This window comes from Chenopodium album, chromosome 7 (assembly GCF_948465745.1).
Source record: "Chenopodium album chromosome 7, dcCheAlbu1.1, whole genome shotgun sequence".
Classification (NCBI taxonomy): Eukaryota; Viridiplantae; Streptophyta; class Magnoliopsida; order Caryophyllales; family Amaranthaceae; genus Chenopodium; species Chenopodium album.
In genome coordinates, this window is record NC_137840.1 from 10,948,596 (window position 1) to 10,965,854 (window position 17,259).

The window sequence follows — 17,259 nt, forward strand, 5'->3', positions numbered from 1 at the left end:
CTATAATTTTATTATGTGCTAGAATTGAATCAATTTGTGCATCTCTACTCTCCATGTGCTTCTGCATATTAACCAACATCGCTCTAATTTCTACCAAAGCAGGGTCGGAAGATGGGGAGGATTGTTGTGGTTGTTTTTCTGGCCAGCATTGGGATGGTAATATTTGTGCTGTTGTTGTTGTGGCGCCTGTGGTTCTTGTGGTGGTGGATTCTGAACATTAGTACTCCGGTAGGAAAGGTACGGATGATTCCGGTACCTAGGATTGCAGGTGTTGGAGTATGGGTTGTTCTGCCTATAAGCTTGAAAGGCATTAACTTGCTCCACGGAACTCCTGCAATCTTGTTCCTAATGACCTATAATTCCACAATTTTCACAAAAAGCCTCATTAGCATTATTATTAATTGCAGAAACATTAGCTATATTATCAGTGCTAAGATTATCTAATTTTTTGCAGATAGAGGTCAATTGAGCTTGCAAAAAGGATACAGAGTCAACACTATGCTTCCCCTTGTTAGCAAAGCCTCTAGGATTCAATTCCCATATTGGGAATTATGTATCGCCATATCTTCAATAACCTGATTTGCATCATCAACATTAAGATTCATAAACCTCCCACTAGCTGCAGAATCTAAAATTATTCTAGATGAATTTCCAATGCCATTGTAAAAGGCTTGGATTAACTGTCATTGTGCCAAATTATGATGGGGACATTCTCTTTGTAGGTCCTTGAACCTCTCCCAAGCCTCATATAAAGTTTCATCGGCTTCTTGGGCAAAGTTCTGAATCGCACTCCGTAGTACGGCTGTTCTCTCTGCAGGATAATACTTGTTATAAAAATTCAAAACAAGAGTTTCCCAGTCAGTTATACCAAGTGCAGTTCTATTTAAACCATTAAACCATAATTTGGCTTTTCCAGTTCAAGAGAAAGGAAAGAGAATCTCCCTGATTTGGTCTTGTGTGACCCCGGCTTGCCTGATGGTATTACAATACTGACAATAGTCTGCAATGTGAAGATTTGGGTCTTCACCCTTAGCTCCACTAAATTGCTTCCTCTCTATCATCGTTATAAATTGGGGTTTAATCTCAAACTGTACCCCATCAAGAGCCGGAGTGGGAGTGAGATATGGAAAATCTGTAAGCTTTGGTTATGAGTAATCACTAAGCTTCTTTAGAGCCGTCATCTCTGATTCTGGATCTGATGATACCTCTTAATCGCTAGAACCAGTTAAAGGATCTCGATGATTATTATTATCACCAGAATCCGCCAAAATTTTCTTGTAGAAATTCTTCAGTCTATGAAAGGATCGTTCGATCTCAGGATCGAATGGGATGTAACCTGATCTGCAACACCTGGGCATAAAAAAAAAACTAAAAGCAAATATGAGATTTGCCTCAAAGAACTAACGTTCTCTGAGACAAAAAGAAATAACCTAGACTACAAAAATAATCAGAAACAAAAATAAAATCGTTTCCCCGGAAATGGCGCCAAATTTTGACAGGGTAAAGTCGTATCCCCAAATCAAAAGTAATTCATAAATCCTCTAACTAATGTAGATAGGGAAGTAGGGTCGAATCCACAGAGAAACGAGTCTTTCTATTCCTAATTAACTAATATAATCTAGATTATGAAGTAACCAATATATTATAATAAAAAGGAACTAAACTACGAAGATTAAGAATAAGGAGAAAACAATGAATAAAAGGATCTAGGGCATAGGTTCACCAATAAATAATATTCCAGGGTAGAATATAATAATCATTCATCAATGCATACATTAATCAGATTATAAAGGGCTTTCGCTACGTATTACAATCACACAATTAATTTACCGGTATTAAATCTCATCTTACGAATCTCGACTTAACCATTTATAAATTAATCTGCCTGTTGAAACTAGACCTAAACATTAATTCTCATCTGTCGAATCTCGAATCAATATTGTTAAACTCATGCATAAAAGATCTGCGCAAATCTAGTCACAGAGCATTAAATCAATCAATATGAAATTAATCTAGCATTGACAATTAACAACCATAAATTACCCCTTCATATTATTTATGGATCCCCATAAACCCTAGAAATAGAACTACTCACACATAATAAAAACTAAACTAATCAAAGCAGTAAAATAAGACATGATCAAAGGAATAAAATAAATAACTAAGATTAAGAGAAGAGAAATCGTTACCAAAAGAAATCTGGAATTAAGAATCAAATTAAGAACAAAGTGTATGAGAGAGAAACTAATATAAAATCTAAGTAGAGAGAGAAAATCTAATAAAATAATTAAGAGAGTAAAGAAGAAAGAGTCCTAAACTCGTTTTACGGAGAAGTATTTATACTCCGTAAGAATCCTAAACTAAAACAAACTTAAACGTCAAAATTAATCCTAATAATAACACGCGCCCGATCGGGCGAGGCACCGCCCGATCGGGCGCGCCTTTTTCCTCTCAAGTACAATTCTCGCGCCCGGCCGGGCGCGTCTTCAGGCGCCGACCTTTGCTTCCCTTGCCCGGCCGGGCGCGCCTCCGGGCACCAGCCTCTTTGGCCGGGCAACTCTCTTGGGCCACTATTTGGACTACGATTGGGCTCCAATTCTTCGGGCCAATTTGGGTTTCCTCTTTGGGTCTTGAATACTCGGTCCAAATGCCCCGGTATCAGATATATCGAGCCCTTAATCACTGGTTCGATGGCTCTAACCGGACCTGGGCTATAAAAACTGGTCGTGCTTCTCCAATGCTCGTGATTGCTCCATAATATATCGGGAAAATGCTCCAAAAGTGAAAATCCCTGCAAAAGCCAACCAAATCTACGAAAACACTAGAAAACACCAATTAGTAATAAAAGTGGCTCTAAAGAGCCAAAAATACTACTAATTACAACCAAGGAACGGGGGTAAAACATTATATAAAATAGACACATCAGTCTTCCGGTTACTAACTTAACCGTCAGAGGCGAATATTCCGACAATTGAATATTTGTGTTTTGTAGATGTCCAAGCCATCTATCGAAAGAACGCGACCAGTGTCTCAGGGGAGATCACAAAAATACCCGAAACTAAAAGTATCTAGCCACCTAAACGTACCTTGATTTCCAAATATCAATCAACACTTCGCACTTTCAAAGTTTAATCACGAATACACCTTGCAATTAGCATAACTATAAGGTTATCACAACATTTTTTGACGTTGATAAGAATGGTGTCCTTCGAACAAGTGTATTATTCTGATAGAGGGTTCGGAATTATTAGAAAGCTAATTATTCAATGAGGTCAAGTGATCGGATTGCCCAGGTGGAGGCCGCTTTCGATCAGTAATATTAATGTATAATTGATATTACAGCTTTATCTTGACTAAACCCTTTGGGTCACACCCAAGCAACTAATGAACCGACACGACGAATTAATTCGAAAGGAATTAATGAGTCACTCGAGTAATTAATATTTAGACGTCGGAAATTCGAGCTTGGAGCGCCGAAACCGAGCATCGGAATTTGAGTCGAAAATAATAAAAGACGAGACAAGAAAATTAATAATTAATCAACAAAATAACCAAAATACCCCTAGCATGCCCCGAGCAAACTGAGTGCTAGGGGTATATGGCCTAGCAAGATGTTTATCAAGCGCACTAAGCCGAGCCTAGGCTGGCTGGTGCGTGCTAGCGCACCATGGCTAGTAAGGCTGGCCGTAGCATGCTAGCACCAAGCGCGCCTGGGCGTGCTTGCTAGCATCCATGCCACAGTAGCGCAGAAAGGGATAGCACGCATGGTGCGCCAGCCCGCAGCAGCTAGCAGCAGGCCTCGGCCAAGCAGCCCACACATATGTGCGTGGCTTGCTGGGCCAAGTGAGCGGTAATAGCTACAGCCCACACTTGGGGTGCCTTGGTACCCAAGTGGGCTGCCACGTGGAGCACGTGGATTGGAGGGTTGAGGAGTATGTGGCCGGTTGTGAGGAGAGCTTGGGGAGCAAGTTTGGCCCCCTCCCCTCCTTGTGGTCCTCACCTAACTCTTCTCCTAAATATGCCACTTATTGATTTATTAGTAGCTTGATAATTAATTTCATTTTGATTTTCAAAATAAAAGGAATAATCAATTCTCCCACACATTGATGGAAGAGCAAATCGCACTCATGCTTTTCCCTATAAATACCCAAGTTGGGGTATTGAGAAAATCACTTGAGTAAGGTGTTAAAAAAAGGCATCTCGATGAGAAAACCTTTAAACACATATAATTACTCGGGTTTAGGTTGGGCTTAGCTAACCTCTAAGCATTGTACCATTGTCAAGGCCGAGTTGCGGGTGGACTTCCGTTGGAGGTCTTCGTGCGAGCGAGACTTAGAGCTTTCGAAGTAAGAGCTCTTGTAGTGAGCAAAGCACGCGTCAAAGGTATTAATCTTTTTCTTAATTCTTGTTGTTTAAGTTAATTATGCTTTGTGATTATATTTATTGTGAGTGTGGTCTTGGCTCGGGTTTTCTTCCGTGGTGATTCGGACTCATTGAAACCCAACAGACGTAAACCCAAATCTAATGTGCATGGAATATAAAACTCTTTTAATAATACTTTAATATAAAATATCTTATAACTTTGAAATAGGTATTTATATTTTAGAAAACTAACCATGAAGAAAATAAAGAAGATTAAAGAGAATTGAATTTCAGTTGAAAAGAATAGGCGGAACTTGCAAAGGTCATACCTTCTTCAATTTAACTCCGAATTGGGTGATTTTTGAGCTTATCCTCAAGTTGTGAGGAACAATCTTTTGTAAACATTAAAACCCCAAACACTGACCAGAAGTGCTCGAAAATTGGCTTCAAAGGTATACGAGCTGATTTGCTTTTAGAAAAGAGGAAAAGAAAAGTAAGAAAAGGTTGAGGGAGAAGAATAATAAGAGAGAAGAAGAGAATTATTGGGTTCTGGTGTGAAGAATATGAGAGGTATAAGGGGGGTATTTATAGGCTTATGAATGAAAGAATTATGGTAGGAGAATGTAGGAAGAACTATGGTAAAAAGAATTAAGGAAATTACTTGGTGAAGAGAGCTAAAGAATTATGGAAAGTTTAATATTAAGGTGACTAAGAATAATTAATTTAAGGAAAGTGTGTTGTCATGAAAATTAATATGGAAAAAGTGGTTTACTTGGGGAATAATCAAGGATGAAATAAGGTAGGGAAATAAGATGATAAAATCTTTGTGAGATGGAAAATAGAAATTAAGGAAATAAGGAATTTGAGGAAGATGATTAAAATACAAAACTAACAAAATAATTAACCCAAAATTAGCATATGGTACCCGAAAATATTGAGCATATCTATGCTCATTTTTTCGGACCCCCGCTAATAGTTTTAGGGAAATATTCGCTAGATTTTAAGGATTAAAAATGATTGTGTAAATAATGTATTTTGTATAAAATAATTAATTAGGAAAATACAAATTATTCACTAGTTAATTTCACTAAGAAAATCAGAATTTCTTTACCAAGAAAATCCGAAAATTCCTAGTAATTAATTATTTAGAGAATTCATTTTAATTAAATAACAAAATATAATTTTACTTGATTAAAATATCCGATTATATATATATAAATATACATACATATATATATATATATATATATATATATATATATATATATATATATATATATATATATATATATATATATATATATATAATAAATCTTATCCAAAATCCAAAAATAATAATTAAGTTTTAAAATACTTTTGGTGCCAAAATTCAAATATCATTTTGGCTCCAAAAGTTCAAATAGTAAAATAAATTAGTTCAAACACCCTTTTTAGAAAATACTAATTAATTAATTAGAAAATACGTTTCAAAAATACGGGGTATTACACTACCGTTTAAATAAGCCAAATGATGTCAAAATTGATTTGGTTTGAAGTAACTTCTACTAGTTCAAATCAACCAAAAGCTAATAGGAGAGTAACAATATTTAGAGTAATCTAGGGCTTGGTTATACCACTCAACTTCATCACAAATCACAATTAGCATGCAACAATCAAGGTAAATTAAGGGGATATCGTAGAGGAAGTCATCTAAAGCACCCTACTGCTTTCTCTAGCTAGAGGGATTACTTGAATCATGAATACAACCTACTCTCGTGGTTACAAAGCATAAAGCAATGTTAAAGCATAATAATAATAATAATAATAATAATAATAATAATAATAATAATAATAATAATAATAATAATAATAATAATAATAATAATAATAATAATAATTAGTTCACAATAAATAAAACACCGTAAAAATAACATTAAATTAATTTTAAAAATTACAAATATTTCAATTACAACAAAGTTCCTTACAAGAAATTTACATTACAAGTTCTACAATACTTCGTACAAAATAATTAAGCCGATGGTGTCAATCCTGCCGCTGTCAAGCAAATTTCAACTCATAAATCTGTAAAAACATGTAACAACTTATGATAAGACTATAGTTGCAATGTAATTTAAACTAAATTTTATACAACTTCAATCAATCCACCCCAACAAAAATAGATCTTAATACAATTTATGTTACAACAATAAAATCTCATCCCATAAGATATTAAAATAAACCCTTTTTTTTTAATAGAAAGGCTACTCATTCATTAAAGATAGTCAAAGTTTATACAACAAGGCATGACAAGCAGGAGCAAATCATGCCCAAAACTACTGTCAGCACTACTGTTTTTAAGCATCCAAATCCAGAAAATACAAATCCTTCCTACAATAAGTTGTGAATTAGCATAACATAAGTAAGCAGCAACTACTCCATGTCTTCTGTCCGAATTCTGCAACAACTTTGCCTTCAACATACAGCACTTAGATACTTCTCGTGATATCCTCTTCATATGCACTCTTGGCCTTAGCTGGAGCCTCATCAAAGAATTTAGCATTTCTTTCCTCTTGTACAGCAAGTTGAGCAAGAATATGAGCCACCCTGTTCGCCTCTCTAGGCACATAACTGAAGGTGAATGAACATCCCCTGCTAAGAAGGGCTTCCATATCCCTGAAGATGACAGCTAACTCATGAGTTCCTTGCTTAGCCACTTCCGCAATGCTACGTTTAAGAGAGAGCGCGTCAGTCTCAATGATGACTTCAGTAAGCTGGGCATCTACTGCCATCTGCATACCCCCATGAATTGCCAACAGTTCAGCTTGGGCAGGTCTGCTGGCTGCAACCCTCCACGCTTTGCCAAAAAACCAAGTGCCATCTGACATTCTAGCCACTGCTCCCGCACTTGCCTTTTCCTCCCCCTGCCAAGCCCCATCACAGTTGATCTTGATGCAGCTTCCCATGGGTCTTTGCCACCGTGATTCCCTAATCAAACTTACAGGAAGTCTAGCATTTCCCTGAAAAAGGTTGAGAGTAACATCCAAATCCAACTTATATTTAATAAATAAAGAAATAGGATGATACATCGCAAGCTGGAAAACCGTGTAGTTTCTTGCCTTCCAAATATGCCACAAGGCAATTGAGAAGACAACTTTCCAAGTAGTACTCATCCCTAGATTGTAGTTAATCCATCCTTCCCAATTAAGATTGAAAAAACTGTGATAATTGAAGCCCTTATCCATCTTGTTTAAACTAAAAATCCAAGACCATAACGTTCTAGTGTTTACACAGTCCCTAAACAAGTTCCTATGACTTTCATCACTAAGATTACATCTAGTGCAAATAGGATCAAAGTTATCAATTCTTGCAGCCAAAGAGGAAGCCGTAGGTAGAATATGATGACAAATGTTCCAAACTAGCATTTTATATTTAAAAGGGATAGGGATATGCCATATTTTCTTCCAATTAATAGAGGGGAAAGAGGGATGAGCCACAAAATTAGAAGCAAGCTTATAAGCACTCCGGATATTAAATTGTCCGCTAGTTTCTACACCCCAACATAAAGTATCTTCAACCAAAGCTACTTTAGGTAGAGGGATATTCTCAATGAGCTTACAAAGATAATCCGGAATGATATGCTTTATTCTATTAGTATTCCACACTCCATTATCAATAATATGATTAACCCCCCAATGAGCCATAGAATTAGGGATAGGCTTGTCTATAAGTAAATAAATGGGCTTATCCCCCACCCAATGATGATACCAAAGACAAATATCCTTCCCATTTCCAATTCTATAAGAAATACCCTTCAAGAGTAACTCTTTTCCTTTAAGAATATCCTTCCAAAGAGGGGAATCATTGCAATTAGGGATACTATTAAGAAAAGTGGAACGTTTAAAATATCTAGCTCTAAGAATTCTCACCCAAAGCTTATCCGGTTCATGAATGATTCTCCAACCTAGCTTAGCCATAAACGCAAGGTTCCAATTCCTTAAATTGCGCATACCAAGACCCCCCAATCCGGAAGGAAGACAAACCTTTTCCCAACTAGTTCTAGGAAGATAATGAGTTATATCCACCTTATTCCAAAGGAATCTCCTACAACATTTCTCAAGCTCCTTAGTAATGGCACTAGGAAGCAAGGTAGTTTGCATAACATAAAGAGGATAGGAATTAAGGACAGACTTAATTAGAGTACATCTTCCGGCCATATTAAGAAGTTTAGCTTGCCACCCTTTTATTCTATTTTTTGTTTTGTTAAGTAGGTCAATATAATCCGCTTTCCTAAGTCTATTAGGACTAATATTAACTCCAAGATATTTCCCAAACGAAGGAGCACCCTTAATGTTGGAAGCATCAAGAATGGCCCTTTTGAGGGAGAGACACATTTTCAGAGGAAAAATAACCTTAGACTTGGTAGGACTAATAAATAAACCCGACTTGCTGCCAAAATCCAGAAGAACCTCTTTTATAACTCTCACATTATCCACCGAGGCCTTGCCAAACAAAAACACATCATCGGCGTAAAAAAGGTGAGAAACACTAACATCATTATCAATTTTAATCGGCTTCCAATTACCCATTCCCACCCTTTCCTCAATCATCAACGATAGTCTTTCAAGGCAAAGGACAAAAATATACGAAGAAAGGGGATCCCCTTGTCTAATCCCTCTAGAAGGAGTAAAACTATCCGTAATCTCCCCATTCCATAAAATAGAAATGGACGGAGTAGTAATGCAACTTAAGATAAGATTGACAAGTGATGGAGGAAAACATAAACCAATTAACGTCTCCTTAATGAAATCCCATTCCAAACTATCATAGGCCTTAGAAATATCGATTTTAAAAGCCATAAGGTGTTTTTTGCTTGATTTTTTAAAAAAATGAGCAATTTCCTTTATGACTAATATATTCTCATCAATAGATCTTCCTTCTATGAAACTAGATTGAACCGGATTAATAAGCTCTCCAAGAAGGGGTTTAATTCTATTAGCTATGATTTTTGTAATTAATTTATAAATAGAATTACAGAGCCCTATTGGTCTAAAATCATTCATGGTTTCCGGTTGTGCAATTTTAGGAATAAGACAAATAAAAGACTCATTAACATAAGCCAGAATTTCCCCTTTCCTAAAGCAACTAGACACCAGATTAACAATAGAATTCCCTACCACATCCCAATACTTTTGGAAGAATTTAGGTTGACTTTTCATTGGAGCCATCATATCCAAAGCATTTTTAATTTCCATTATAGTGACTTCACTAGAAAGAAACAAAATATCATCATGTTTTACTACGGCATTAGGGGTAAACAACGAGCTATCAGAATGAGCACTAAATCTTGACTTAAAAATATTTTTGAAGTGATTAACACACATTATTTTAAGCAAGCTTTGATCATGAATCCAATTTCCCTGTTCATCCTTTAAACAAAGAATTTTTCCCCTACAATTTTTAACCTTAGCTAAAATATGGAAATATTTAGTATTCCAATCCCCAAATTTTCTCCAATCCACCCCGGCTTTTTGAGCCCACTTTATCCTTTCCAATTTCAGCGTATGATTAAGCTCCTCTAATAATGATTTTTCTAAATTAATCAGGAAGGATGAATATCTAGTGGAGAGCACTTTTTGGATGCCATGAATCCTAGCAATAATTCTGTTCTTATTTTGGATGCTAGCGTTAAAAACAAATTTGTTCCAAACCCTAACTTCTCTAGTGAATCTGTTTTTGGCTTCACTAAAGTTATTCTCTAGCCCCCACGTTTGAGCAAAAAAGTCATCAAAATTAGGGCTTTCCAACCAAGCTTCTTTACACCTAAAAAGGATAATTACCCTTATGAAAAACTACACCAGTATCAATTAAAATCGGACAATGATCAGAATAAGTTCTAGCAAGATGATATACCTGTGTATTTGGGTGCACTCTCATCCATTCTGCATTTGCAAGAGCCCTATCTAGTCTTTCTCTAATTAGTTCCGTTCCTTCCCTCCCATTGTTCCATGTGAAGGCAGAACCATTATAATTGAGATCAATCATACCCTCGGCATCAGTTAAGTTGGAGAAATCTCTGCCTTGAGAGTTAGTCACTAGCCTGCCCCCCATTTTTTCCGACTGAGAAAGCACCTCATTTATATCTCCCATAAGGAGCCACGGAGTACTAGTAGGAGGGGGATTTTCTCCCAAATTTTTCCATAATTTTTTCTTATCCTTTGCGGCAGAAGGAGCATGCACTCCAGTTATTAAAACTTCTGGTTCAGTAGGTGAGAGCTTAAAAAGAGAGTGAAGGACATGAGGTGAGTCGGCTACACAGTCCATCAGAACTGCAGGTTTTCTCCAAAAGAGCCAAATCCCCCCTCGAAGCCCAACAGCAGGTATTGTTCTAACATCTTCAAAACCAAGCATTTTACAAAGCTTTCGGGCTACATCATCAGTAGATTTCGTTTCTAAAAGAAAGAAAATTTCTGGCTTATGCATACGTACGACCTCAATTGCATGTGGAGCAAAATCTTTGCTAGTTGCACCCCGAACATTCCATAGGATTGCCTTCATATTGACATATAGATTAGGTAAAATCGGAAAAATTCCTCTATGCTGTTCTTGGTGGTTGTTCTTGGTTGGAAACAACATCACCCAATCCCTCCATAGGTCTAGCTTCCTCATCGCCAAAACATCCGCCATCGACAATGGTGTTGCTAACATTTGGATTTCCTGCATTATGTTCCCCATACTTATATAGCAAAGGTTCAACTCGAACCCCACTACTTCCTTCTTTGTCTCCAGTGCTATCATCCGATTTTTTGCCTCCATTAAATTGAGACATTGACTTATCAATTGCAGGGGATAGGTTGGTGGATTTTTTGGAGGGGTTTTTATAGGGATGAACAGATTTTCGTATTCGGGTAGCGCGGGATGAATGAATTGGCTCATCATAACTTGAATTCCGGCCTCTATGATTCTTAATCTCTCTCTTGGAATTGGATTCCTTCTCATCACAGGCCATAGATATGGAGTTTGAAAGGTAGGGAAAAGATGCTGAATTTGTGATTGCGGTGATCCCAGGGATAGTGTGGATGGGGTTGGTGTTGTTGGGGATAGCCATGGTGGTAAAACTGCTGGCATTACCACCGATGATCGAAGTCGGAATTGGCCTGGGTGGTAAGGTGACAGACGCCAAAGTTGCAGATTCAGGGGTGAGTTCATTTGTGAGGTTGGGGTTGGTTGATTGGTCGGAGCGATCAACTGATCGGGTTGATTGTTGTTCTCCATATTCGCTGGGCGTTTCAAAAGATGTGAGGGGGTGAAGAGAAGAAGAATTATCAGAAGGCATGGAGAGATGAAAGGTGTTGACAGGGGATAAAAGGGGTGAATTTGAATTGGGATTGGGCGAAGAAGATGAATCGTCATTGGTGATTCTTTGGTGTTGTTTTCTCGGGACTAAGCCGCCATTAACCATATTTTTTTCCGATGCAAATGTTTTTTCTGGGTTAGATTTTTGCCTTGCATTCTTTCCTTCCTTTATATGTTCCCAATGGTTGATTTGTTTATTTTTAATTAAGGCTTGCTCTTCTTCTTCCACTGCTAACAAATCCCATTGTGTATTTTTTATTTTTGTTTGGCGGCTATTGGCTTCCCTAGGCTGCCTCACCTTATTCTTTTCTGTTGGATTTTTCTCTTTTGGATTTTTTATCTCCTGTTGAATCCTTCCTTCTTTTTTATTTTTATCATCCTTTTTAAAATATTTTTTTCTTGAAACCGCCAAAACCCATGGGCCATACTCTCCTTTTTCCTCCTGCTGTAATCCTATGCCACCATCTTTTTCCTTTTCCCTCTGCAACACTCCAACATTAGCAGTAACCTGATGGTGCTTTGGATTTTCTTCCCCCCGCAAAATTGTTGAAGTAACATTATCCAACATCAGCGTGCTACTTTCTTGCTCTTTGTTGCCTTCTTCTTGCTGAATTTGTTTTCCTTTTTTTAATTGGCATTGCTCTTTGGAATGACCGATCCTACCACACTCAAAACAGAGGCTATGGATTTTTTCAAATTCTATTTTCTGCCAAGCTTTCCCTACCCAAACTTTAGTAACTAATGGCTTCTCAAGATCGATTTCAACACACACTCTAGCATATCGCCATTTACTAATTTTATCAGTAGAGTAATCCACCCTTATTGGATTTCCTACAATTTCCGCAATGCTAAACAGAGCCTCTTTGTCATAATACTCTACCGGTAGCTCGGGGAATCTGATCCAAACGGACATATTCTTAAAACTGTCAACCGACGGCCTAAAATTTGGCCTCCATTTTGCTATCATTAGATAATGATCAAATATGAACCAAGGTCCTCCGAACAGAGCCTTTTCCAGATCGTCTTGAATTGAAAATCTGAACATGAAAACTCCATTCTCCATTTCAATGACCTCCACTCCTCCCCTTGGATTCCACATACGTTGCACCCTTTGCTGCATAAATTCGGCTCTGATTTTGATCCCAAGACATTTTCCAATAAGTGTCATATGCCATGGTTTTCTCAATTCCTTAAGCTTTTCTTTTCGGAATTTGACAGCATGAGAATGACCTGTAAGATCATCCTCTTCATCATCCCATTCTTGTGAGGTGATAACAATTTTTCTGGCTTCATTAAACCACTGTGAGGATTTAGCTACAGCCTCCCTAAAGGATCCCATCAACTTCTTCTGCGATGAATTGGACTTCCCATCAATGCCTTCCCCTGCTCGTACTTCATGATTTTCATGAGTATCAGAAATAACTTGTTGGTTTTCATGAGTTATTTCCATCTCATCCACCTTATTAGAGTGCTGAATTGAAGTGTCAATCTCCTTTCCTAAGTCTAACCTTACCACTGATCTATTCATTAAATCTACTTCTTGTGATGATGCCATTTCCAAATCTGTTGAGAGCTCCATACTCAGTGACTAACTCTAACTCCTAAGAAACCGAGAAGAACGGAACGAAACTAATCCTAGAAAAACAGACTACACAGGACTAAAAACAAATGCAAGAAATGCATTCGAGATACTAGTATATAATAGAGTAAAAATGAATAATTTGGTTTTATATTAAAATAAACCCATTTCATATAACACTCACAAAACCAGAATTACGGTTACAAACTAAACATAAAAAATTTAAAAATTACTATAGATCCAATAAAACAAACTAAACATAAAAAATGAAGAAATAACTTGCCACCATTGCAGTTACAGCAACTCTTCCAACCTTCCACCATCGGCGCACAAAACCAGAGCAACCGCACCAAACACCCACAACCACACCATCAACGCACAAAATCAGAACAAATCACACTAAACAAAAACTTTAGATCTATAATAATTTTTAAATGAAAATCAGAAAATTTAGATCTAATATAATTGAAAATTAAAAACAAATCTAAAGATGAAAATAAAAAATTGCTCAAATTAGAGAGCTAAAATATCTGAGGATTAAACGAAAATTTATAATGAAAATCAAAATTAGAATTAGAATATAATCGAAAACTTTAGATCGAAAAAAAACATATAAAATCGTCTCTAAAACCCCAAAAATTCAACACAAACTATCCCAAAAATTTAATAAATATCTAAAATATAACAAAAGTAAAATCAGATTTAAGTAATAACCAAAACAACAAATTAGTTATAATCATAAATTTGAGTTATAAACAAAAATTAGAAAGATTGAAAAACCTTGACCAATTAAATTCGAATCGACTTCTCATGGCACAGTGGTGGACGCTCGACGCTCGTTGCTCGGTGGTGGCTAGACTACGGTGTCGTCGGTGGGCTTGAGAAGCTAGACTACGGTGTCGTCGGTGATGGTGGAAGAGGAGAGAGAAAGAGAGGAAGGGGGGGAAAGGATAGAGAAAGGGGATATGAAGGAGTGAGAAAGAGAAGAAGACAGAAGGGGGCGGCTCATTTTGATACAAGTATTTAGGGTTAGTCGTGGGTGTCGTATTAGATACATATTTTAATTTTATTTTTTTTAAAAAAAATTGTAATATTTATAGAACGGTGAACTGAAAGAGGCGCTCTATATTGTATAGGGTAAATTTGAATTTATCATATAGAGCTGTTAACATAGATAGGCGCTCTATAGCTTTTAACATACAAAACGCCTATCTTACATAGGCGATCTGTATAATTCTAGAGATCGCCTATGCAACTTGACTGTTGTGTATTATGTGTTACTTATTCTCTATTTTGTGGTAGTTCTTCTTTCTCTTTCTTAGCCCTTTTCCAATATTTGTCTGCTTCTTCTTCCTCATCCATAACCTTAGCTAGTAGGCATCCTTTAGAGAACCTACATTCAATCTTGGAGTAAATAGTTTCCCCCTCAGCTAGGACCCCATGCTTCTTTTCTACCCAAGCTTTCTTTTCTGTGGTGTCAGCTTTCCTTTTCCCTTTATATTTTGCAGTGCTCTTCTTCTTAGGTATTATAGGTGTTTTGAATTCGATCCTTTCACCCAGGCGTTCCTTAGCAGGAATCACCTTGTCACCTAAACGACTCTTCACATTAGTTTTACTCTGATTTTTCTTCATGTCCTTTGAGGGTTTCTTCAGAAGCCACTTTTTCACATCATTGGGCAAAGAAGAAGGAACCTTTTGGGTAATTACTTCCCATAAAGGTCTAGCGCTCCAATAAGCATCAAATTTGTCTACTTCCTGGGAGAGAGGGAACTTGTAAGGACGACGAAGATCACCAGAAGGAATAGTCTGAAGTAGGTCGTATTGTCTTTTTACCTTGCAGGGATAATAAAAAGTCATACGGGACAAGCTTGGAAGACGACATAAAGGCTGCTTGTTGACACCAACCATCTTTTCTATTTTCCACCAAGGGATGACCCACTTGATGGTAAAATTACAAGACTCAAAGACCTTCTTCCATTCATGGCGCCCCATCTTAATTATAGAAGCGTTTCTTCCTTCTAACGAAGCAATTTGGAGTATATTTCTCAATGTTGTCCGGAGGGCTAATTAATTCCAGTCTTTCCATTAGCCACATCTGTAAAAATAGCAATGCAAATAAATTGTTATTACTATACAAAAATATATTTTTGATTTCTGTAATTAAAAATATTATTTTTCTACCTGTAATAAAATTGGAGAGCCCCGAAAAGGTGCTTTTGGATTCCTCTTCAATTCATCGAGACTAAGCATAGTCTCTCCAACTATTAAAGGCATTGGATTTCTCAACTGATTCAATTTGTTCTAAAACAGTGAATATAATTGACTGACCCTCATTATTTTTACCACTAGAAAGAAAAAATTGATTAAGCATGCAAAACAAGAAAGCCCTTCTTCTATAAACATGGAAAGATTCAGAATAAGGCCTATCAAAATAATGGCGAGCAAATTCTTTCAAATTAACTATGCTACCATCTACTATTTTTTATAGATCTTTGTCTTTTAAATTGAAGAAGGGTTCAAAATCCTTATAATAATATTCATTTATTCTAGGGATTACTACAAGATCTAGTGCAGGGAAGCCTAAAATAGCACCAAATTCTTCCGGCAAAGGGCTAATTTCATCATACCCTATTCTAAAGCAATGAGTATCTACATCCCAATATTCTAGAGCGGTATGAATAAAATCTGAATCAAGATCTACCCCTTTGATACCATAAATACCCCCCAAGTGAAAAACATCTAATTCTTTTCTCTCCTTGGCATTAAGGGACCGACACCATTCATGGATGTAGTTGGTAAAACTTTTGGAGACTAGAGACATGATATTATTTTTCTAAAAGCTAAGAAATATTTTATCTGTTGAAATTATTAAGAGAATCGGCTAGGCAGGGGGCTATTTATGCACAAAATCGGAGCAGTTTTCATCCATCAAGGATTCGGAGTCAGCGCTAGACGCCAACTATTGGCGCCTAACGCCATAGCCTGGCGCCAAACGCTAAGTGTAGCGCCAGGCGCTACACCAAAACGCGTGGCGCCAGCTGGCGCCAATATGCCTCATCGTATGCGCTTTCTAAAAAACCGCGTTTTCGACTTAATTCGAGTCTGCTAATGAATTTACGGTTTCCTTATCTTTTTAAAAATATTCATTTATTCCTCTCTTTTAATTAATATAGCTATTGTATTAATTATATTATTTTTCTGATTTTATTTGGTCTACCTTCCAAGTTTTTATTTTATTTGACTTTTCCATTTTTCATTTTTTCTTTTTTGGGGGAGAAAGTCGGATACCCTCCATCAACAATAATAAAAATAACAGAATTTTTGCGCAAAATTATTTTTTTCACAATTTCTTTGCACACACAAACATGCACATAATAATAATAAAAAATGAAAAAACATGATAAATAAGGAATAAACTCATAATAGTATGTATATACAAAATATGTCTAAATAATGAGTCTAACTAAAAGGCAAAGTTTTATACAAAATAAAATAAATAATGAAAAGCACAGGAAAAAACTACGGCGCCGGAAGACGTAAACCCATCATCTCATAAAACTCCGTCGTACGAGGAGTAACCTCTCCACCAGCTCCAGCTCCAGCACCAGCTCCAGATCCCTCGGGAGGAGGAAAACTCAACACGGGACCCGTCCACCCAAGATCAACCTGAGGCTGAGGCTGCGGAGGCTGCTGCGATGACGAGTCGACCTCGTACATCCCACCACCTCTAAGAGCCGAGGTAGCCTCTCCCTGGCCTACCGGCGCAGCATGTGCACCCACAGATGAAGAGCCTGAGCCCTCTACCGCCTCAGTACGAGCAGCCTCAGAACGACCTCCCCGACCTCCCGAGGCAGTGCGGTGATGTCTCGAGCTAGACCTCACCGGATCCCTCCGCGCCTCAGGTCTCGTGCGGGTACGAGAAGGAATGGGCTGACCCTGCAAAAGAAATTAAAATCAGAAACAGGCAAAATAGAAGTGATAATACG

General features: G+C 37.2%; 1 long non-coding RNA gene and 1 other non-coding gene across 2 annotated transcripts; one reads left to right on the forward strand and one right to left on the reverse strand.

Annotated features, from left to right (window-relative positions):
• Positions 1-693: 693 nt before the first annotated feature.
• LOC145641176 (small nucleolar RNA R71) lies at positions 694-800 on the forward strand. The gene has a single exon (XR_014115239.1). It is a non-coding gene; the product is annotated as a small nucleolar RNA R71 (small nucleolar RNA).
• A 5,451-nt stretch (positions 801-6,251) lies between these two features.
• Positions 6,252-14,491, reverse strand: LOC145638913 (uncharacterized). The gene is made up of 2 exons (XR_014114740.1): positions 13,557-14,491; positions 6,252-6,423 (listed from the first exon to the last, which is right to left on the reverse strand). It is a non-coding gene; the product is annotated as an uncharacterized LOC145638913 (long non-coding RNA).
• Between the last annotated feature and the right edge of the window lie 2,768 nt (positions 14,492-17,259).